The sequence below is a fragment of the Neofelis nebulosa genome, chromosome 11, assembly GCF_028018385.1.
Source record: "Neofelis nebulosa isolate mNeoNeb1 chromosome 11, mNeoNeb1.pri, whole genome shotgun sequence".
Classification (NCBI taxonomy): Eukaryota; Metazoa; Chordata; class Mammalia; order Carnivora; family Felidae; genus Neofelis; species Neofelis nebulosa.
The window spans coordinates 66,086,048-66,111,114 of record NC_080792.1 but is presented as its reverse complement, the minus strand read 5'-3'; the positions used below and the strand labels follow the sequence as shown (position 1 = coordinate 66,111,114).

Here is a 25,067-nt window from a genome sequence, read left to right as displayed (position 1 = left end):
ATGAGAAGAAGTTCTGAATACTTACACACAAGGCCGTCCAGCAAACGAGCGGTTTCTAAACATGTGGCCACAGAGCGTTCTTCCAGGGAAATTTGGGGCTGCTTCAGGAACACCAAGTTGCCTCAGCCTTGCCTCTGGGTGCCACTTTTTGAGCATGAAGTTTCTCATGGTCCTATTTGCTCTGTTCTACAATGCACATCCTTCCATCTGTGCTCTATAAATGGTGTCTCTTCCAGCCTGCGCTTTTCTTCCTCTTGCGTTTCTCTCAGGTCCTACTGTCATACCTTTGCAGACTGTCGCAGACTTTGAGTCTGGAGTTCTCTTGTCCAGCAAGAGAGTGGATGCAGAATTGAATATGAGAGAGGCTAATGTCCTTGTCCAAAGTAAGGGTCCTTGCTCTGTATTTATTAGGATCAGAAGGCTTACAAACCTGATGGACGTGCAGAGACAATAAAACAGTGATCATTAACTCATGTTAGAGAAAAGGGCTAACGTGTGAGAGAAAAGGGCTTTCAAAGGTATGCAGTGTCAGGGGTTAGGGTGAATACAAATCAAGGTCCCAGCGCCAAGCAGATGGCCATTTACTGCAGGCACCAGGCACTATGTCTATTTATCTTAACTTTTCTAGGAGCTAAGTCAGATAGAGCATGCTACCTCAGGGTTAACAAGGCATTTTTCTTGCTAATTAGCTCTGGGCATTTTCGCCCTGCTGTAGCGGTTTTTCACCTCTACCTGTTCTCGGACACTTTTGTCCCATGGGACTGGCTTTCCGCTCTATGCTTTGTTCTATGCTGGGGTGCTTTTGCCCTACCTGTTCTCGGACACTTTTGTCCTGTTAAGTGGCTTTCTGCTCTAAGCCTTGTCAACCCATTGGTGCAAGTTCAGGGAATTCTTAAACTTATTCCCCCCAGCAGACTTGCTTAACTGTGCTGTCATCTCTTTTTGTGTTGAGTTGGGCTGTGCCCTTCTCTGCCTTCTCTGTACTTAGTTCTTTCTGCAGTTCCCCTTTCCCCTGTCACAAATGTCTGTTTCCATGGCTCCAATTGTTGCCCTTCAATCCTCCACGAAGTACTATTTTTATTTTCTGCCCCCATCTAATATACTTATTGGACCCTCTGTAACCACTTTTTATCCCTTGCTCATGTATCACAATGGCTCTCACTCTCAGTGCTCAAAATTCCATATGTAACTCATATAGGTTATTATTTGAAAGCTGACAAGTCCCACTAAACTTACACATGTTACAATTAGTTTATGCTTCAGTTTCTCCATAGAAGTTTCTTCCATTACAGAGATTTTGCATGTGTAATTTCTTTCAGGCCAAGAAATAAGAACTTGAACCAAAGATTCAAGTCTGAACTACATTATTTCTAAAGACTTTTCCCCATGGAATAGCAGAAAAATTCAAGTCAGATGGCATTTTGTATTCCCTAAGTGAAGTCTCAGATTTTGGTGATTACTTAGGGTATCACTGGAGAATCCACCTGGTAAGCAATTTTTATTCATAAGAAAAAGCCTGATTCAGAATGTACTTAAATTTAATGAATTTGGGGAAGACTTTAGTCTGAATTCAAACCTTATTTAATGGAAGTGTACACCTAAGGTTACATAGTGCACAACTGTAACAATGATAGCAATAACTTCACACAACCCAGAACCTAATCAATCAACAGAGAAGCTATACAAGTGAAAAACAAATATAGTGAGCATGGGAAACACCTCAGCTGCATTACATATCTTCCTCAAATTCAGAAACATACTGGACTTTCAGAGATATACCGCCTCACACTGGAGACAAAACCTGCAATTGCAGTGGTATAGGTACACATTCAATGATAGTGTATATCTTATCTTACTGAACATCAAAGACTCTCTCTATATATATACTAAGATATATATGTATATCTTATTATTGAAGTATAATTAACATACAATGTTATATTCATTTCAGATGTATAATATATCGATTTCACAATTCTATATATTACTCAGTGCTCACCACAATAAATGTAGTCACCATCTGTCCTAACCATATGTTATTATGATATTATTGTCTATATTCTCTATGCTGTGCTTTTCATCTCTATGACTTATTTATTTTATACCCAGAAGTTTAAACCCCTTAATCCCCTTCACCTATTTTGCCTATCTCCCCAGCTCCCTTCTCTCTAGCAGCCATCAGTTTATTCTCTATATTTTTGAGTGTGTTTCTATTTTTTGGTTTCTTCATCTGTTTTGTTTTTTAGATGCTATATGATTCTACATATAGGTGAAATCATATGGTATTTATCTTTCCCTGTCTTACTTATTTTGCTTAGGATAATACTCTCTAGGTCCATCCATCTCATCTCAAATGGCAAGATCTCATTCTTTTTTGATGGTTGAGCAATAGTACATTGTATATACAGTAAAACCTTGGTTTGCAAACATAATTCATTCCAGAAATATGCTGGTAATCCAAAGTACTTGTATATCAAAGCGAATTTCCCCATAAGAAACAATGGAAACTCAGATGATTTGTTCCACAACCCAAAAATATTCATATAAAAATGATAGCAATACTGCAATATAATGCAAAATAATAAAGAATATACAAAATATAAAGAAAAATGAACAAATTAACCTGCACTTACCTTTGAAAACCTTCGTGGCTGGTGTGAGGGAGACAAGAGAGAGGAGGGTTATTGTGTAGGACAACTTTCACTAACACTAATGGAATCACTGCTGTCTGTTGGCTCAATGGAATGTTTTTCTTTTCATGCAGCTTTAACAAGGAACCCATCCAATGACAATTGCTTTTGCCTCCTTTTGAGGATTTCACAGAAATGTGACATTGCATTGTCATTAAACAGGTTTATGGCTCACACTGCTACAGCCTTATTTGGGTGGTGCTTTTCTACAAAATTTTGCACTGTTTCCCACATTTTACACATCTCCCTAATCTCATTTGAAGTGAGGGGGTCCTCTGCCTTGTTCTCCTCCTCCTCTGCAGATGAGATCTCCTCCATAACCTCTTGCTGTTGCCCATGATGCAGATCCATCAATTCACTGGTGGTCAGCTCTTGGCCATGTTCCTTCACCAGCTTTTGAATGTCGTCCTCATTCACCTCCAGTCCCATGGTCTTCCCCAAGGTCACAATTTCATTGACAACTGGCGGCTCCTGTTTATAAGCAAGCCCTTCTAAGTCATGTCCAAGAACACAATCAGGCCACAGTGTTCTCCAACCACTATGGCCTGAGACCAAGCATCAGAGATGATCACCCACTCTCCTACAGCAAGAGAAAGAGAGAACCATTGGCTTTAGTTGTGATCGTGTAACTTTCGGTGTAATATACGACTTGTATTGCAAGACATCACTCATTTGTCAAGTTAAAAATTATTAGAAATGCTTTCTCGTCTTGCAGAACACTCACAGAACAAGCTACTCACAATCCAAGGTTTTACTGTATAATATTTCCTTTATCTATTCGCTTATTAATGGACAATTAGGTTGTTTCCATATCTTGGCTATTGTAAATAATGCTGCAATAAACACAAGCGTGCATACATCTTTTTGAATTACGGTTTTTGTTTTCTTTTTTATTTTACTTTTTTATTTGAGTCTAGTCAACACATAATGTTACATTAGTTTCAGGTGTAGGAATGAAATCTTATTAATGGAATAAATGTGAGAGAGCCTTCAGTAATAATTTCTCCTAATTAACATCAGAGAATTTGTACTGGAAAAATGTTCTACAAATGCTGAAATGGTGGGAAATCTTTCATAGATTTCACACATTATACAGCACACATGCAAAGAGACACCATATGAGTATAATGTAAATGAAAATCATTCAGCCGGCTGGGACTTATCCTTCATCCAACTTCAGAGTCATAGTAGGGAGAAACCCTATGAATGTAATGAGTGTGGAAAAGCTTATAATCAAAACACTTACATCATGCAACATCAGAAGATTCACAAAGTGAACGCCTACTAATATAATCAATGTGGGAAGGCTCTTAACTAAAGTACCTGTATTTCTGTGAATCACAGAGCTCATACTGGGGTAAAGCTCTATCAATGTCATGAATGTGGCAAAGTCTATAATCATAGGTTATCCCTTATTCAACATAAGAAGATTCATACTGGAGAAAAACTATTTGAATATAAAAAAATGTGGGAAAGCCTTTACTCAGAGCATTCAACTTACTTTATATCTGAGAGAAGTCCTATGACTGAACTGAATGCAGCCAAGCCTATAGTCATAAATCATAGGTCATAGGTCATAGGATCCTCAACTTAAGAGGATCCATACTGGAGAAAAACCTTTTGAATGTAATGAATATGGGAAAGTATTCTGATGGAATACACATTTTACTCAACACCAAGAATTCACACCAAGAAAATCCTTATAATTGCAAAATGTGGTAAATCTTTCAGAAGTACATACCTTAATCAACATGAGAGAACTCATACTGAAGAGAACCCCTACAAGTGAAGTAACTGTTGTAAATCTTTTGGTCAGAGTGCGTATCTGACTCAATGCCAGAGGATGCATACCAGGGGAAAACCCTATGAATGTATGAAATGTGGGAAAGACTTCATCATAAGTGCCACCTTGGGGCACCTGGGTGGCTCAGTCAGTTGAGCGTCTGACTTTGGCTCAGGTCATGATCTCACAGTTCATGAGTTTGAGCCCTGCATTGGGCTCTGTACTGACAGCTCAGACTGCCTGGAGACTGCTTCAGATTCTGTGTCTCCCTCTCTCTCTGCCCCTCCCCCACTCGTGCTCTGTCTCTCCAAAATAAAATAAACATTAAAAATTTTACAAAAATAAGTGCTACCTTATTCAACATCAAGGATTCATAAGAGGAAGAAGTCTTAAGAATGTGCCAACATGAATTCAGACAAGAGAAATTCAACAAATATATTTAACGTGAGAAATATTTTAGCTACAATGCAAACTTCTCAACATCAGTGAAAGATCAATCCAAGAGAGTTATTCTATGAATAATGATTGTGAGAAGTACTTCATAGTATGTCATTTATACAACATTATCTGTTTCTAATGAAGGATTCCTATGAATATGTCAAATTTGTAAAATATTGTAATGAATTTTTATCTCTTACTAAATATTAGGTAATAAACACTGGGAGAAACTACAAATAACATATTTTCACCACAAAAATAATCAATAAAGTGAGCCCTTTCTCCAAGTACTTTTGATTAACTTTCTAGAAAAATGTAAAAATAATGTATTTATATTTTTATAACATCTAGAAACAATGTTATAAATGAGGAGGGAGTTTAATGTTACAGATATGATGCCCAGTTTTTAAGAGAAGTAACTTTGAATTTGACAAATATTAAAACTGGCATGTCAAAAGCCTATACAGTGCCCATCTCCAACATTAATCTAAAATTAATTACTCTAGACACTACAGTGATCAACCCTATTATCTTGGATTTACCTTAATATTACAGTGTACTACATAGAGTTCTTTCCTATTTGGCAATTCCCAAACTATGCTGCAAAAATTAGAGAAGGGATTTTTTTAAAGACAATTTAATTCAGATGTTTTTCTTTGAAAATTATAGGTGACCCTTTGATACCATCTGGAATTACCTTTTCTGGTTTTCTATGCTATTATGTTTAACAAACACAAGAATAAAAAATCAAACTTCCTTTTTTCCAGCTGATTGAAGGGGGTAAGTTTTTGTCCCTTTTAGCTAATCAGGTTAGCATTAGCAGGTGTAGCTCAAAGAGATCAGTATGCAAATTTTATGAGACTTAATAGCTAAGATTCCTTTACTGCCCTTATTTCTTTTTTGCTTATTACTTAACAAATTCAAAACTCTTACAACTCCTACATTCAGCAAAAACAATTCTCTTTCTCATCCCAAGACTTTTTCCTTAAAAATAACATTTCAACTATTTGTAGAACATGGTTGTTTTTCCTTTATAAGCTTTTATTTTTTATATTTTTTATTAAAAAAAATTTTTAATGTTTTTATTTTTGAGACAGAGAGAGACAGAGCATGAGCAGGGGAGGGGCAGAGAGAGAGGGAGACACAGAATCTGAAGCAGTCTCCAGGCTCTGAGCTGTCAGCACAGAGCCCGACGTGGGGCTCGAACTCACGGACTGTGAGATCATGACCTGAGCTGAAGTCGGATGCTTAACTGACTGAGCCACCCAGGCGCCCCTTCCCTTATAAGCTTTTAAAAATTAATGTCTATGAGTTACATTATAAGGTAATTGGAACAATTTTCTTAACTCATACGCTGCATTTTATGCATCCAAATGGACTATATCCTTCCAAATGGCCGAGATAAAAGGGTCTGTGCCAAATCCTGGGTTATATCCATTGCTCAAAATGCCTAAAATTCTCTTTGTTTTTAAATTGCCCTGGAGTACTTTTCAGGCCAGGCAACCAGCTAATGTCATTTCATGCCATGGATGCTTTCCAATGGTGCTTTCCAGATTTTCTCTGCCTGAGTCTCTTGACCCTTTAGCTACTCAGCTGAGGACAATTGAATAATTTCATTTTGTTGGTGTGAATAACGAATGAATTCTCCCAGAGTTAAGTGGAGTTGTATCAGTCAGCTAGGGCTACCATAACAAAATACCACAGATTGTGTTGCTTAAACAACAGAACTTGCTTTTTCTCACAGATCTGGGGGCTGGAAGTCCAGGAGCAGGATGCCAGCGCAGTTGGACTCTGGTGAGAGAACTCTTCCTGGCTTGCAGACAGCTCCCTATTTGCCATGTCCTCACATGTCTGGTGTTCCTCCCTCTTCTTATAAGGGCACTAATCCCATCATAGACCCCACCCCATGACCTCACCTAAACTGAATTACTTCCCACTGCCAAATACCATGTCACTGGGGGCTAGGCCTTCAACATATGACTTTTGGAGGGAACACAAGCATTCAATCCATAGCAAGAGTGCTTCATTGTGTCCATGTCAGAGCTGACTAGCCCAGGCACACAGATTGTTAGTGACTTGTCGACACCACAGACACAGCTTGTGGAGCCCTGAGGGTGTGCATCACCATAAATCAGATTGTTGTGTGTCCTGAAAAAATGAACAATTAATGGACAAGATTTCACAAGGCCCATGTCTTCCAGGCACTTGGCTGCACATTGTCACTTCCTTTTGGCCATAAATTAAAGGGCAACTAGTCCTTCCGGACATTATGCCATAGGGTTTATCATTTTATTATGAAAATGCTTCTAAAATTTGATAAGAAAGTAGTGAGGGGAAGATGATAGTGGAGTAGGAGGACCCTAGGCTTACTTCCTCCCATGAATACAACTAGACAACTATGAAATCATCCTAAATGCCCTAGAAATCAGCCAGAAGACAGGAGAGTAAACTCCACAACAAAAGGTAAAGAGGCCACATCAAAGAAAGTAGGAAATACAGAGACAAAGTTTGAGAAACAGATCGTGGCCCCACAAGGGAAGGAGGTGAGTTCATGGAGTAGGATGAGAGACAGACTAGCACACAGGGGAACACAGGAAGAAAACAAATCCCCACAGCAATTGGCTTGGAAAATGAGAGGGGCTGAATTTTGTGATTCTGGAAACCAGTGGAGCTTAAAGCCTGGAGTTTTAAAGGTCAGCAGAGTTGGCTAGGATAGAGCCTTGAGGGCATTGGAGCTGCTCTTGGGGAGCAGGCAGGCAGACAACCCAGAGATATACAGGGCAGAAACAGCAATCTGAAGAATGCCTTGGACACACAGTGGAAAGGTTAGTTGCTCATCTCAGAGTGTGTCCCAGAGAGGCAGTGTTCATGGAGAGACTCCTCCAGGAACAAAGGAAATAGCCAGTGCCATTTCTCTCCATGTCTCAGCATAAACACAGGGCCACTTGCAAGAACTAGCTACCACTGACACTTGCTACCTATCTTGCTTACACCAAGCCCTGCCCTCCACACTCCAGTGGAATCGCCTTTCCCACACTTGCCTCAGTCCCAGTGTAGTGGGCTCCCTCCCCCAGAAGACTGGCCCAAACCCCTGCCTACACCACATCTCCAACCAGGGAATTTTGTGGGGCCTCGGTCTGGGCAGTGGTGGAAATAGACCCACACAAGCAGACCAGAGCACACCTCATTAAAATGCACCACATTCAGGCCAGGTACCAAACACTGCCCACAACAAGCAAAGAGCTTCTGCAGACGACGGGCCTGAAAGATAAAGTGGCCAGGATAAAACAGCAGAGCACACACAGCACATGTTGGGGACACTCGCTGAAGTGCCAGGCCCTGGGGAACAGGAGACATCACACAGTAGGGTACTACAGGACCTTTTCTCATAAGGTCATTACCCTAAAGAACGGGAGATATAGCTGACTTTCTTAACACAAAGAAACAGGCACAGAGATTAGACAGAAGAATTTGTCACAAATGAAAGACCAGGACAAGGACAGGGCCAGAAATCTAAGTGAAACATATATAAGTAACATTCTTGATAAAGAATTTAAAGTAATGACCATAAAGATATTCACTGGACTTGAGAAAAGAGTAGAAAACATCAGTGAGACCCTTAACACAGAGATAAGAATAACATAGCAGAGAAAGGGCTCAATAAACGAAATGAGAAGGATGCTTGATGGAATGAATTACAGTCTGGGAGAAGCAGAGGAACAAATTAATGACCTAGAAAACAGAGTAATGGAAAGTAATCAAGCTGAACAAAAGAGAAAAAAGAATTATGCAAAACAATAATAGACTTAAGGAACTCAGTGACTCCGTCAAATGTAATAACATTTGCATTATGGGAGTTCCTGAAGAAGAGAGAGAAAGGGGGTAGAAAATGTATTTGAAGAGATAATAGCTGAAAACTTCTCTAATCTGAGGAAGGAAACAGATATCAGATCCAGGGTGCACAGAGGGCCCCCAACAAAATCAACAAAATCAGATCCACACCAAGACATATTATAATTAAAATGGCAAAATATACTGATAAAGAAGTTAAAAGCAGCAAGACAAAAGAAGACAGTTACACACAAGGGACACCCTATAAGGCTATCAGGGAATTTTTCAGCAGAAACCTATCAAGGAACTCACAAAATAAAGGTATATAAAATAAGACACCATATACCTAAAACATGGGGAGAGCTGGAGTAGAGAATGGGTTCAAATTTAAATTACCATAAATTTAATATAGACTTCTATATGCAGAAAAGGTTATATACAAATGGTAACCACAAATCAAAAACCACTAATAAATATGCAAAGAATAAAGAGAAAGAAATCCAAATATACCACTAAAGAAAACCAGCAAACCATGAAAGAGAGAAAGACAAGAAAGGATCAGAGAAAATCTTCAGAAACAACCACAAAACAGGTAATACAATGGCAATAAATACGTATCTATCAATAACTACTTTGAATGTAAATGGACTAAACACTCCAATCAAAAGATATAGGGTGACAGAATGGATAAAAAACCAAGACCTATCCATATGCTGCTTACAGGAGAACTCATTTTAGACCTAAAAACACCTGCAGATTGAAAGTGAGGGGGCTGGAGAAACATTTATCATGCAAATGTATATCAAAAGAAAGCCAGAGTGGCAATACTTATATCAGACAAAATAGACTTTAAAACAAAGACTAACAAAAGACAAAGAAGGGCATTATATAATGATAAAAGAGATGGGAATGCAAGCTGGTGCAGCCACTCTGGAAAACAGTATGGAGGGTCCTCAAAAAACTAAAAATAGAACTACCCTACGACACAGCAATTGTACTACTAGGCATTTATCCATGGGATACAGTTGTGCTGTTTCGAAGGGACACATGCATCCCCATGTTTATAGCAGCACTATTAACAATAGCCAAAGTATGGAAAGAGCCCAGATGTCCATCAATGAATGAATGGATAAAGAAGATGTGGTATATATATACAATGGAGTATTACTCGGCAATCAAAAAGAATGAAATCTTGCCATTTGCAACCACGTGGATGGAACTGGAGGATAGTATGCTAAGTGAAATTAGTCAGAGAAAGACAAAAATCATATGACTTCACTCATATGAGGACTTTAAGAGAGAAAACAGAGGAACATAAGGGAAGGGAAACAAAAATAATATAAAAACAGGGAGGGGGACAAAACAGAAGAGACTCATAAATATGGAGAACAAACTGAGGGTTACTGGAAGGATTGCGGGAGGGGGGTTGGGCTAAATGGGTAAGGAGCACTAAGGAATCTACTCCTGAAATCATTGTTGCACTCTATGCTAACTAATTTGGATGTAAATTTTAAAAAATTAAAAAATAAAATTAAAAAAAATAAAACACACACACACACAAATTTTAGATTAGACACTGTACAAGAAAGCTATAAAATTTCCCGAAATCATATAGCTGATATATGAATGATAGACTTCCCCAGATTTGACCATAAACCTCAATATATACATGACATTACAAATGAATTGAGAAGCTGAGGAAAATTCTTCTCAACTATCACTAGTAAAGAAATTTTATTGAGCCATGATGAAAGAAAATGTGAATTATCTTTCTATTTCTCACATAGAAAATATTACAAAATCATTTTTTATGAAGAGACAAATAATTGTTTAAATGTTGGGGAAAAGTGTTAAAGAGGTGTGTGAGACAGTTAATTAATAAAAGAAAAAAATACTTCCTTTTGAAAAAATAAATAAATAAAGGAGATAATCCAAGAAGATATAACAGCAAAAGTGGTTTTCTGGTTTGCTGGTTTGGGATGCAGCAAAAGTGGTTCTAAAAGGGAAGTTCATAGCAATACCAGCCTGCATCAAAATGTAAATATCTATGCACCCAAATACATGACACAAATAATAACAAACAAAAAGGAACTAATTGATAATAATGCAATAATAGAAAGGGACTTCCATACCCCACTTACATCAATAGACAGATCATCTAAACAGAAAATCAACAAGGAAACAATGGCTTTGAATGACACACTGGACCAGATGGACTAAACAGATATAATCAGAACATTCCATCTTAGCAGAATACACATACTTTTCAAGTGCACATAGAATGAAATAGATTGCAAAGTAGGCCACAAAACAAACTTCAAAAAATTTTAAAATATTGAAGTCATACCATGCATCTTTTCTCTAACCACAATGCTATGAAACTAGAAGTCAAACACAAGAAAAAATCTGGAAAGGCCACGAATACATGGAGGTTAAATAACATGCTACTAAAGAATGGGTCAAGTAGGAAATACAAGAAGAAATTAAAAAGGAAACAAATTAAAATGAAACCTTTGGGAAGCAACAAAAGTGGCTCTAAGAGGGAAGTATATAGCAATACCAGCCTGCATCAAAATGCAAGAAAAATTGTAAATAAACAACCTAATCTTACACTTAAAAGAGCTAGAAAAAGAACAACAGGGGCGCCTGGGTGGCTCTCTCACAGTCAGTCGTGAAATCAAGCCCTGCGTCAGGCTCAGCACTGGGTGTAGAGCCTGCTTAAGATTCTCTCTTTCTCCCCCTCTACCCAACTCCTGCTTGCTCTCTCTCTCTCTCTCTCAAAAAAAAAAAAAAAAAAAAAAAAAAAAAAAAAAAAAAAAAGAACAAACAAAACCTAAAACCTTCAAAAGGAAGGAAACAATAAAGATCAGAGCAGAAATAAATGATGTAGAAACTGAAAAAACAACAATAGAATAGATCAATGAAACCAGGAGCTCGTTCTTTGAAAACAATCAATGAAGGGGCACCAGGATGGCTAAGTCAGTTGAGCATCCAGCTTCAGCTCAGGTCATAATCTCATGATTCATGAGCTCCAGCCCCACATTGAGCTCACTGCTGTTAGTGCAGAGCCCACTTCGGATCCTCTGCTCCGCCCCCACCCCATTCATGCTCTCTCAAAAATGAATAAACATTTATTTAAAAAAAGAAAAAAAAATCAATGAAAATTGATAAACCTCTAGCCAGATTTATGAAGAAAAAAAGAGAAAGGACTCAAATAAATAAAATCACGAATGAGAGATGAGAAATAACAACCAACACCATAGAAATACAAACATGGGGCGCCTGGGTGGCGCAGTCGGTTAAGCGTCCGACTTCAGCCAGGTCACGATCCCGCGGTCCGTGAGTTCGAGCCCCGCGTCAGGTTCTGGGCCGATGGCTCGGAGCCTGGAGCCTGTTTCCGATTCTGTGTCTCCCTCTCTCTCTGCCCCTCCCCCGTTCATGCTCTGTCTCTCTCTGTCCCAAAAATAAATAATAAAAAAAAAACGTTGAAAAAAAAATTAAAAAAAAAAAAAAGAAATACAAACATGAGAATATTATGAAAAACTATATACCAACAAATTAGAAATGCTAGAAGAAATCCCTAGAGACATACAACCTACCAAAACTGAAACAGGAAAAAATAGAAAACTTTTAACAGCCTGATTACCAGCAAAGAATTGAATCAGTAATTGAAAAACTTTCCACAAAAAAAAAATTAAAAATTAAAAAAAAGGGGCGCCTGGGTGGCGCAGTCGGTTAAGCGTCCGACTTCAGCCAGGTCACGATCTCGCGGTCCGTGAGTTCGAGCCCCGCGTCAGGCTCTGGGCTGATGGCTCGGAGCCTGGAGCCTGTTTCCGATTCTGTGTCTCCCTCTCTCTCTGCCCCTCCCCCGTTCATGCTCTGTCTCTCTCTGTCCCAAAAATAAATAAAAAATGTTGAAAAAAAAAATTAAAAAAAAAAAACTTTCCACAAAAAATCCAGGACCAGATGGCTACACAGAGAAATTCTACTGAACATTTAAAGAAGAGTTAATATCTATTCTTCTCAAACTATTCCAAAAAATAGAAAAGGAAGGAAAACTTCCAAATTCATTCCATGAGGCCAGCATTACCCTGATACCAAAACCAGATAAAGACACCACCAAAAACAAAAAAAAAAAAAAGAGAGAGAGAGAGAGAGAGAACTAAGGCCAATATCTCTGATGAATTTAGATGAAAAAATCCTCAACAAATACTAGTAAACCAAATCTAACAATACATTTTAAACTCGGGGAGCCTGAGTAGCTCAGTCAGTTAAGCGTCCGACTTTGGCTCAGGTCATGATCTCGCAGTTCATGAGTTCGAGCCCCAAGTTGGGCTCTGTGCTGACAGCTCAGAGCCTGAAGCCTGCTTTGGATTCTGTGTCTCCCTCTCTCTTTCCCCCTAACCCACCCACACTCTGTCTCTCTCAAAAATAAATAAACATTAAAAAAATTTTTTAAATCATTCACCGTGATCAAGTGGGATATATTCCTGGGTTGCAAGGGTAGTTTGATATTTGCAAATCAATCAGTGTGATACATCACCTCAATAAGAGAAAGGATAAGAACCATATGATCATTTCAATAGATGCAGAAAAAGCATTTGGCAAAGTACAACATCCATTCAAGATGAAAAAAAAAACCCTCAATACAGTAGGTTTAGAGGAAAGATACCTCAACATAAGAAAGGCCCTATATGAAAAACCCACAGCTAACACCAGGAACAAGACAAGGGTGTCCACTCTCACAACTTTTATTCTTTTTTAAAAAAAAAATGTTTTTAAATATTTATTCATTTTTGAGAGAGAGAGAGATTGGGGGAGGGGCAGAGAGAGAGGGAGACACAGAATCTGAAGCAGACTCCAGGCTCTGAGCTGTCAGCACAGAGCCTGATGTGGGGCTCAAACCCACAAACCATGAGATCATGACCTGAACCGAAGTCAGACACTTAACCGACTGAGACACCCAGATGCCCCTCACCACTTTTATTCAACATAGTACTGGAAGTCCTAGCCACAACAATCAGAAAACAAAAAGAAATAAAAGGAATCCAAATCAGTAAGGAAGAGGTAAAACTTTCACTATTTGCAGATGACATGATATTCTATATTGAAAACCCGAAAGACTCCACCAAAACACTGCTAGAACTGATGCACAAATTCAGTAAAGTTGCAGGATACAAAATCAAGACACAGAAATCTGTTGTGTTTTTTTTAATGTTTATTCATTTATTTTGAGAGAGAGAGTGTGCAGAAAGGGGCAGAGAGAGAGGAAGATAGAGAATCCCAAGCAAGCTCCACACTGTCAGTGCAGAGGGCCCAATCTCACAACTTCAAGATTATGACCGGAGCCAATATCAAGAGTCAGATGCTTAACTGACTGAGCCACCCAGGCACCCCAGAAATCTGTTGTATATCTATACACCCATAATGAAGCAGCAGAAAGAGAAATTAAAAAAAACAATTCCATTTATAATTGCACCAAAAATAATAGAACACCTAGGAATAAACCTAACCAAAGAGGTGAAATACCAGTACTCTGAAAACTATAAACACTGATGAAAGAAATTGAAGATGACACAAAGAAATGGAAAGACATTCCATGCTCATTGATTGGAAGAACAAATACACACACACACACACACACACACACACACACACACACACCCCAAAACAATCTACAGATTTAATGCAATCCCTATCAAAAGACCAACAGCATTTTTCACAGAACTAGAACAAACATTCCTAAAATTTATGTAGAACTACAAATGACACCAAATAGCCAAAGCAATCCTGAAAAAGCAAAGCTTGAGGCATCACAATTCTGGACTTCAAGATACACTACAAAGCTGTAGTAATCAAAACAGTATGGTACTGGCACCAAAATAGACACATAGGTCAATGGAACAGAATAGAAAACCCAGAAATGAACTCACAATTATATGGTCAATTTTCAACAAAGCAGGAAAGTATATCCAGTGGGGGAAAAAAAACAGTCTCTTCAACAAATTGTCCTAGGAAAATTGGACAGCAACATGCAAAAAAATGAAACTGGACCACTTTCTTACACCATACTTTCTTACCCCATAAATTCAAAATGGATTGAAGACCTAAATGTGAGACCTGAAAACATAAAAACCCTAGAAGAGAGCATAGGCAGTAACCTCTCTGACATCAGTCATAGCAACTTTTTTCCAGATAGGTCCCCTGAGGCAAGGGAAACAAAAGCAAAAATAAACTATTGGGACTACATCAAAATAAAAGGCTTCTGCACAGCAAAGGAAACAAGAAACAAAACTAAAAGGCACCCTATGAAATGGAAGACATATGACATATCTGATAAAAGGTTAGTATCCAGAATATATAAAGAACTTATTTAAAAAACAACTTATAAAACTCCCAACACCCAAAAAACAAATAATCCAATTTCAAAATGGGGAGAAGACATGAACAGACATTTCTCAAAAGAAGATACACAGATGGCCCATAGACCCATGAAAAGGTGCTCATTATCACTAATTGTCAGGGAAATTCAAATCAAAACTACAATGAGATATCACCTCACACCTGATGGAATTGCTAAAATAAAAAACTCAAGAAGTGAGAGGTGTTGGCAAGGATGTGGAGAAAAAAGTAACCCTCTAGCACTGTTGGGGGAATGCAAACTGGTGCAGTCGCTGTGGAAAATAGTATGGAGTTTCCGCAAAAAGTTAAAAAAAAAGAACTACCCTCCAATCCAGCCATCATGCTACTGGGTATTTACCCAAAGAATACAAAAACAATAATTCGAAGGGATGCATGCACCCCTATGTTTATAGCAGCATTATTTACAATAGCCAAGATACAGTTATAACCTAAGTGTCCACTGATTGATGAATGGATAAAGAAGATATGGTGTATATATAATGAAATATTATTCATCCATAAAAAGAATAAAATCTTGCCATTTGCAACGACATGGATGAAGTTGGAGAGTATAATGCTAAATGAAAGAATTCAGTCAAAGGAAAACAAATACCATATGATTTCACTTGTATGCGGAATTTAAGAAACAAAACGAATGAGCAAAGGGAAAAAAGAGAGACAAACCAAGAAACAGACTCTTAATTATAGAGAACCAAACTGATGGTTATCTGAGGGGAGGTGGGGGGTGGGTGGATGGATTAAATAGGTGATGGGGATTAAGCAGTGCAGTCAATAATGAGCAGTAGAGGATGTATGGCAGTGTTGAATCACTATATCGTACACCTGAAACTAACATAACACTGCATGTTAACTAATTGTAATTAAAATAAAAGTTAAAACAAATAAAATAAAATCTGATAAGAAAAATCACCAGTAGATAAATGGGAAAACCACAAGGTGAACAGAACTCGCAAAACGGAAAACTTGAGTGGATCATGTTTGATAACATGATTGTGAGGCCTTAGTGAGGGTGTTGTAAAAGGGTCAAATAAACCTATATTCCCTATCCAAAAAGTGTTTCTCTTAAATGCAAAAATGATTTATGCACAAAGCTATTCATCAGTACATTATTTATGGTAGTTTCGAATTGGATCTAATGTCACATCTAACTGTAAGAGAGTGGTTCATGTAGTTATTAAACCTTAGGACATCTGGGACACCTGGGTGGCTCAGTTAGTTAAGCGTCTGACTCTTGGTTTTGGCTCAGGTCACGATCTCGCAGTTTCATGAGTTTGAGTCTCATGTTGGGCTGTGCGCTGGCAGTGTGAAGCCTGCTTGGGATTCTCTCTCTCCCTCTGTCTCTGCCCCTCCACCTCTCATGCTGTCTCAATAGATAGATAGATAGATAGATAGATAGATAGATAGATAGATACTTAAAAAACAACCTTAGGACATCCACTTACTAGAATGTCCCAAGGCTGCCATTAGAAATTACATTGATGAAGAGTAGGAAATGGCAGAAATGGCTTATAGGACAAATTAAAAGATTATATATTAAACTCTGCCTATCTCTTAGGTCTTGTGTCTGCTTTGCTAGCTCTAGTTTAGCCAGACTGGCCTTGTTTCTTCTCCTGGAACATACCACGCTCAGCCTCTGAGTAGCTGCATCACAGTCCTTCACTTTATTCAGGGCTCTGCTCAAATGCTACCTCTGCTCTGCCTACCCTGACTAAACTCTCCTCCATCCATCAACTATTTATCTAGTTCCTCTCTGAAGTGCCCCTGACCTTGCTTTACTCTCCTTTATTATCAGACATTACATCGTAATATTTGTTTTTGTTTATTTGTTGTCTGTCTCGCAGACAAGAAGGTAAGTACGTGAAGATGAACACTTGACAAACTAGCGTCTGCCATGCATATCACAGGAGTTTAGTGGGTATTTGTTCTTTGCCCTTTTCTTGCTGAGTTATGTGCTCTTCATAGGTTCAGAATCTTTTCTCCTATGCTGCAATATCCCCAAGTTTATCATTTGACTTTCAACTTTCTGTATGGTTATTTTAGATCAGTATACATTTTAAGTTCAAGAGAGTCTTTTATTCAAGAAATTCCTCTTTAATCTAAAGATGATATAAATATTTGCTTATATTTTTATTGTTTCCATTTGTCCATTTAACTTTTTAATCCATATGGGCTTATGATGTCAGATATTGAGTCTTCCCCCACAAATTTAACAATTTTCATTTATGCTCTGTGGAGAAATTCTTCCTGTTTATTCATCCATCCATCCACCCATCCAATGTATGTCTTATTACCACTATATTTTATGAATTAAAATATCATACTCTTCATTTGGTCTTCTGAAAAACTTTAGAGTCAAATTACCCATCATGACAAAAACATCCCTATGAATTTTATTAGAATTGCTTTATATTTATGTATTAAATTAGGAAGAGTGATGGCCTTTTCTACATAATTCTTCTCATCTACTACTATTTATTTAGGTCCTCTTTTAAGTTTGTGTTGTTTTCTTCCTATAGGTCTCATTCATGTTTTTGTTAAGATTTCTGTTTCTTTGTGTGATAAAGATGTCTAAAGGTGTTATTTTCACTCCTCCTGCTATCACTGCTTTTCTTGCTGTCTTTTCACTCACTTGACCAATAGAACGCAGTGGAAGTGATGCTTTTGGACTTCAGAGATTATTAGTTCATGAGAGGACTTTCAGATGAGTTTCTTAGAATGCTCATTCTTTGGTGTCTCCTCTTGGAAGCCAGTCTTCATGCTGTGAGCAGCCATGCCTCCTGGAAAGGCTATAAGATGATACACCGCCTGTCAACATCTCCACTGAACTCCCAACTGACCAGCAGCATCAATCACCAGTCATGTGAATGTGCCATCTTGGATGTTCCGGCCCAGTAGAAGCCTCAGAATACTGCAGCTGACATCATGTAGAGCAGAGAACTGCGTGGTTCACCACAATTTTGTCAGAAATAATGAGTCATTGTCTTGAGCTGCTAAGCTTTGGCATGATTTATTACACACTAATAGAGTACTAGTATAGTTGGGGTATTTTACATTTCTGGTGCTGTTAATGGAAATACTTTTCTGCATATTTTATGACTGGTATCACTGGAATATAGGAAAACTGTTGCTATCTGGCAAACTCAAGTTATCTGACTGTATTTAATCATTTTAAGGTCATCGTCTTGGATTTTCTAGTTACATAATCACATATCTGAAAGCATAATTTTGTTCCCTTTCCAACGTTAAATCTCATTATTGTGTTTGAGTTTTATTGTAGGCACTTGAAACAATAATGATTTTATCCAGGTTTGTTGTCTGATTTAGAGCTTTCATGGAAATCCCTCTAGTGTTAGATATTCTTCCTCAAGTTAATGAAGAATCCTTCCATGCCTGGCTTATAGGAATGGATATTCAGTTTTATCAAATTCTTTTCTAGAGTTTATTGAAATGATTTAGCAATCAAAAGGAGAAAACAGAACACTAAATGGTGCTGTACTGTTTGAATTATCCAAAAATTAGTGGCTGAAAACAGAGTCCTTTTTTTTTTTTTTTTCCCACCTGTGAGTCTGTGGATCAGAAATTTGAGCAGGACTGAGCAGGGATGGTTTGTCTGCCAACCATGGGAATCAACTCACGCAGCTGTATTCAGCCAGTGGCTGGGTAGGGGATGTAAACTCTAAGTCATCTCATTCACATGTTGGAAGCTTGGGCTAGGCCGGGACCCTTAGTTATCCTCCATGTGGCCTCTCTTTCCACATGCGCTCTCTCTCTCTCTCTCTCTCTCTCTCTCTCTCTCTCTCTTTATATGTAGTTTCTCTCCAGCAATATACCCTGCACTCATTTACAGCTGAACATTCTGTTGATCAAAGCAAGCCACAAAGCCAGCACAGGTTCGGAAGAGGACATAGCCTTACCTGTGTGAAAGTTTAAAAATGGCTGCAAATTCTTTGACACTATTCCCATTGACAGATGGAGGGTCTGTGCCCTCTTTTTGCATCGGGAGGGCTTCAGTGCATAGATAACGTGGAAAGGATGCTATGTGATTTTGGAGGATAGACCGTCTTCTGCCTTGTTCTCTTAGAATGCTCTCTGTTCTGATGCTTCCTGTCGTGTTACTCCCTCTCATGCTGTGAGAAGCTCAAGCCCATGAGGAGGCCACGTATAAATTGTCAAGTTGGCAATTCCAGCTGAACCCAGCCTTTGAGTCATCGCAGCCCAGGCTTCAGATATGTGAGTGAGGAAGCCTCCAGCCCTCCCCTCCCCTGCCCGAGTACCTGCAGCCATTGAGTCATCCTTATTGAAACTCTAGGAGTTGTGGCTGGAGACAAGCCAGCCCTGCTATACCCTGTCCAAATTCCTGACCCACAAAATGCATAGGTCTCCTTCACTGGCAGTTTTACACCAAGAAGTTGAGGGCAGAATGTTATGGAGCAGAATTTGGTATCTGCAAGCAGAGTGTTCCTTTAACACATGAGACAGATGACATGTGGCACTGTGTTGGGGATTGAGTGGTAGGCAGAAGCATATGGGCCTTGAAGAGGCTGCGGCTCAGGACTTGAAGGAAAACAAAGAATGTGTAATTGGAAGCTGGAGGAAAAGGAATCATTATTCTGTGGTGGTAGAATATGTAGCAAAACTGTCACTGTGGCAAAGTGGAAAACAGTAAATATACCAAATGAACCCACGGATCTGGCTAAGGCAATTTTCAGGAAGAGTTGGAGGTGCCACCTGGCTTCTTCCACCTGTGAACAATAAAAGGAGAGAGGAGAGAGATGAAGTGCTAAAGGAGCTACTTAGTTTTCAAGTAGCATTGGAAGGAGATGTAAAGGGCCTAGGCCAGTTTTCCTAGCCAGAAAAGGAGTCCCAAAGTAAGAAAGAGCCTCAGATCAAATCCAGGGTACTGTCAGGAAAACACAATTTCATGGTAGAGATGAAGCCAGGGTTAAGAATGTGGCCGGGATCCCGCCTTCCTAAGGATGTGCTTTGCATGTCTTCCCTTTTAAAAAATATGACATCTAAGATACTCTAAGATCTTCTAAAAGGTATGTTGCACAGGAGCTTCATATGGAGCTCAGGTAGAAAAGGGGTTGGTTGTGTTGAGATTTTTAGGCATTTGGTTTTTGTCTAAAGAAGTGCATTTATTAGTTGATACATAAGAGACCCACAAAGTTTTTACAATAATTCTATCAGTTTGGACTTAAAGAGACAGAAAGACCAAAATGAAAAGGTGCCTTTGGATCCCTAAACTTCTATGGGCAGGAAGCAGCCTGAGAGAGCTAACCAGGTGTGAACACAGGCTATTTCCTATGGAAAACGAAGGATGCCTCAGAGGGCAGAACGAGGGGTATAGGGAATCAGCACCAGGAAGGAGGATTGGACCTCAATCAAGAAACAACAGGGGTTGGGGCGCCTGGGTGGCGCAGTCGGTTAAGCGTCCGACTTCAGCCAGGTCACGATCTCGCGGTCCGTGAGTTCGAGCCCCACGTCAGGCTCTGGGCTGATGGCTCGGAGCCTGGAGCCTGTTTCCGATTCTGTGTCTCCCTCTCTCTCTGCCCCTCCCCCGTTCATGCTCTGTCTCTCTCTGTCCCAAAAATAAATAAAAAACGTTGAAAAAAAAATTAAAAAAAAAAAAAAAAGGAACAACAGGGGCACCTGAGTGGCTCAGTCTGTTAAGCAGCAGACTCTTGATTTCAGCTCAGGTCATGCTCTTGTGGTTTGTGGGATGGAGCCACAAGTTGAACCCTTCGCTGACAGTGCAGAGCCTGTTTGGGATTCTCTCTCTCCCTCTCTCTCTGTCCCTCCCCTGCTCATACATGCATGCACTCTCCCTTTCTCTAAATAAAAATAAACGTTAAAAAAAAGAAATGACAACATGTGTTCAGCTGGATGTTAGAGTCACTATGGTGTGGCTGCTATGGTGAGTGTCGTGACCCACCCTTTACTTTATCAGAATGATAGTGTTGACTGCATTTATCCCATGCCTGTCCCTCCATCAGAAGCTGGGGGGGGGAGGGTACAGCTAACACATCTCTTTCATTTACACGTCTTCAAATCAAGAGAAGTCACACCCAAAGTCAAATGAAGAACTACATCCAAGGAGCCTTACCTGCACTTGTACCTGATTTAGATACTGGATTTAGATTCTGGACCTTGAACCTGAGCCCAGTGCCATAATAGGATAAGACTTGGGGGCAGGGCTTGCAAGGGGTGAGTGTATTTTGCATGTGGGAAGAATGAATGTAAATACTTTTTGGTCAAAGAGCAAACTGTGGTGGTTTTTAAAAATGGTCCCAGGGGCGCCTGGGTGGCTCAGTTGTTTGAATGTCCAACTTCACCTCAGGTCGTGATCTCATGGTTTGTGAGTTCAAAGCCCCATATTGGGCTCACTGGTGTCAGCAAGGAGACTCCTTCAGTTCCTCTGCCCCCTCTCTCTCTGCCCCTCCCCTGCTTGTGCTCTCTTAAAAATAAATAAAACATTTAAAACAATAAAAAGAAAATAAATAAAAATGGCCATAAACTTTCTGACAAACCTCACATTGAGAGGTAGACTCTGTGCCCTGTCCCTCTGAATCTGGGGTGGTTTATGACAGCTTTCACCAACAGAATGTGGAGGGAGTGATGCTGTGTGGCTCCCAAGACTGAGTCAGAAAAGTCTGTATGCCTTCTTGGGATACTTGCTGTATTGCAGGACGCTCCCCAGAACCTGGCCACCATGCTGGGAGGAGTCCACACCACATGAAGAGACCGTGATTAGGTTCTCAAGTTGAAAGTCCAGCTGAGCCCCATCTTTGCATCTTCCCACCCAAGTGCTAGTCATGCAAGCGATAAAGCCTCCAGATAATTCCAACCCCCAACCATTTGAGTCATCTCCAACTATGACAGTCTACCTGGCTGAGACCTCAGTCATTGTGCAGCAGGGATGAGCCCCCATGCCCCATCTTAATTCCTGGTTCACAGAATCCACAAACACAATAAACTGGTAGTTGTTTTACATCACTGAATTCGGGGTGGTTTGCTTATAGCAACAGAACGCCCTCCTGCAGGGAGATGTAGCCTGTACACATGGAGATAGGAGGACTCGTTGGTAGCTGTCTTGATGATCTCCTACAGAGCTCTTTGAGTCTCAGCCTACTTCAAGACAGGCACAGTTCACTGTGGGGGCTCAAGAGAGGATCACAGAATTCAGTGGCAGGAAGTAGAGCCAAGGTACACGGGGGGCTGGAGCTGAGAATGGGGCCTGCAGGAATTAGGGCTGTGCCGACCTGCTCTCTCTGGGACTGCATGGGTTCTCCTCCCCCATGTGCCTTGTGGGAGCCTGTAATGGCTCCTGGCCCCACTGTCCTCTAGGACCCTCAGTCCAACTGGGCACACTGGCTGCTCCCGTGAGAATTCCCAGTCCATGGTTGGGGCAGGGGGGTTGGCTTGGGAACCAGGCCTGGCTGTCTCTGACCAGGGGTCCACTCTGGCCCCCAAAGCCAAAGCCAAGAAAGGGGGTCCTCTCCAGGTGTGGGCAGGGCAGACACTCTGACATATGTCAGTCATCCAGATGGGCGGACATATTTTTGATCAGGGAGAAATAAAAATAGGCATTGTTGGCTGTTAATCGCTTTTTTTGTGATGTCTGAGGTAACTAAACCTTATTCTCCAATCTTTCTCTTCCTTCCTTCCTTCCTTCTTCCCTCCCTCACTCTCCCTCTCTCTCTTGTTTCATTCCTCCCTCCTTTCCTCCCTTCCTCCCTTTCTCTCTTTCTTTCTTTCTTTGTTCATTTTCAAGTTGCTCCCAGGGAGAAGGGGAGTAGAGGCTGATCCCTGAGCCCAGGGAGGATCTTTCTCACATGGGGCTTACTCCAAAGTGTTCAGGTCAATAGGACTTGTGGAAAAGAAGATGAAAGTGGGAACTGCCTGGAGACCTGCCTGCCCCTCACCATCATGTCCTGGCCCTGATGCTTGAGGGACTTGAGGGAGAAAAGCAAAAGACATGCTTCTGACAGTCCCACTGAACTTCACTTGTCCTTGGTCAGTAAAGCAAGGGAAGCACCTTAAACACTGTCTGGAAACTTCTTTAGCTAGATCACCCAGTTTATTAGGTACATTTTCTACTTTTTGAGTTACTGCAGGTGACTGTGTAGCTAAACTTTCTGCCACTATGCAGAATGGATTCCTGTCTCTGACTTTTAAAAGACATTTTCCTCCATTTCCTTTAAGCTCTCATCTGAAGTATCCTTTTTTTATTTTTTTTTTAAATTTTTTTTTCAACGTTTTTTATTTATTTTTGGGACAGAGAGAGACAGAGCATGAATGGGGGAGGGGCAGAGAGAGAGGGAGACACAGAACCGGAAACAGGCTCCAGGCTCCGAGCCATCAGCCCAGAGCCTGACGCGGGGCTCGAACTCACAGACCGCGAGATCGTGACCTGGCTGAAGTCGGACGCTTAACCGACTGCGCCACCCAGGCGCCCCTGAAGTATCCTTTTTTTAAAAAAGTATTTACTTATTTAAGTAATCTCTACTCCTAATGTGGGGCTTGAACTCACAACCCCAAGATCAAGAGTCACATGCTCTTCTGACTGAGCCAGCCAGGCGTTCCATCGTCAGAAGTATCCTTAAAGACCATCAGACTTCATCTAACAGATTCTTCAAAGGCAATCGTGATTTCATTACCACCCATATCAAAGTCCTTCTGGCTTCTGACCTTTGCTGGTTCCAAAACTTCTCCCACATTCCAGTTTTTGTTTCCACAGCATCCTATTTCTAAATAGTAGATATAATTATCTGCATTAATTATACATACAGTAAAACCTTGGTTTGAGAGCATTAATTTGTTCCAGAAACATGCTTATAATCCAAAGTACTTGTATATCAAAGCGAATTTCCCCATAAGAAATAATGAAAACTCAGATGATTTGTTCCACAACCCAAAAATATTCACATAATTCAAAATACTGTAATATAATACAAAATAAAGAAAACACAAGATATAAAAAAATAAATTAACCTGCACTTACCTTTGAAAACCTTCATGGCTGCTGTGAGGGAGACAAGATAGAGGAGGGTTATTGTGTAGGACGACTTTCTTTCTTTCCTTTTTAAAAATTCTTTTAATTTTTTTAGAATTACGTTCATTATGTCTAATGGAATCACTGGTATGCATTGGCTCAATGAAATCTTTTTCTTTTTGCACAACTTTAACAAGGAACCTATCCAATGACACTTGCTTTTGCCTCCTTTTGAGGATTTCGTGGAAATGTGACATTGCATTGATGACCACTCACAATCTCACACAGAGAGACAGAGAGAAGAACCATTGGCTCAGTTGTGATCATGTGACGTTCAGTGTCATGTACTACTCGTATTGCAAGATATCACTCCTTTATCAAGTTAAAATTTACTAGAAATGTTTGCAAGTTTGGGGGAGTACTCGCAGAACAAGTTACTCGCAATCCAAGGTTGTATTGTACCACTCTTATCTGTATTTGTTATCTATTGCTGTACAACACATTACCCCTGAATTAGTGACTTAAAACAATAAACCTGTGTTATTGTACCCCATATCTAGCTATTCCTGTGTTGTTCTGGTTCAAGGTCTTTTATAAGTTTGCAGTCAAGATGTCACCAAGGGCTGGAGGGTCCACTTCCAAGAGCATTCCTTTTGTGGGTGGCAAATTAGTACAGGCTGTAGGCAGGAGGCCAAAGTTTCTTGCCATGTGGAACTCTCCACAAATTGCTCAAGTATACTTAAGATGTGATGTTGGCTTCCCCCAGAGTGAGTGATCCAAGACAGCAAGGTTGAAGTTTCAATCAATGTCTTTCATGACCTAGCTTCATAATCTATATACCAGTATATCCACAATATTATTTTTGTTACATATGTCCGCCCTACTCAGTGTGGGAGGTACTACACAA

At 39.9% G+C, this 25,067-nt stretch overlaps 1 long non-coding RNA gene across 1 annotated transcript; it reads left to right on the top strand.

Annotated features, from left to right (window-relative positions):
* The first annotated feature begins 20,805 nt into the window (after positions 1–20,805).
* On the top strand, positions 20,806–24,713 carry LOC131490516 (uncharacterized). The gene is made up of 2 exons (XR_009251115.1): positions 20,806–23,382; positions 23,630–24,713. It is a non-coding gene; the product is annotated as an uncharacterized LOC131490516 (long non-coding RNA).
* The last annotated feature ends 354 nt before the right edge of the window (positions 24,714–25,067 follow it).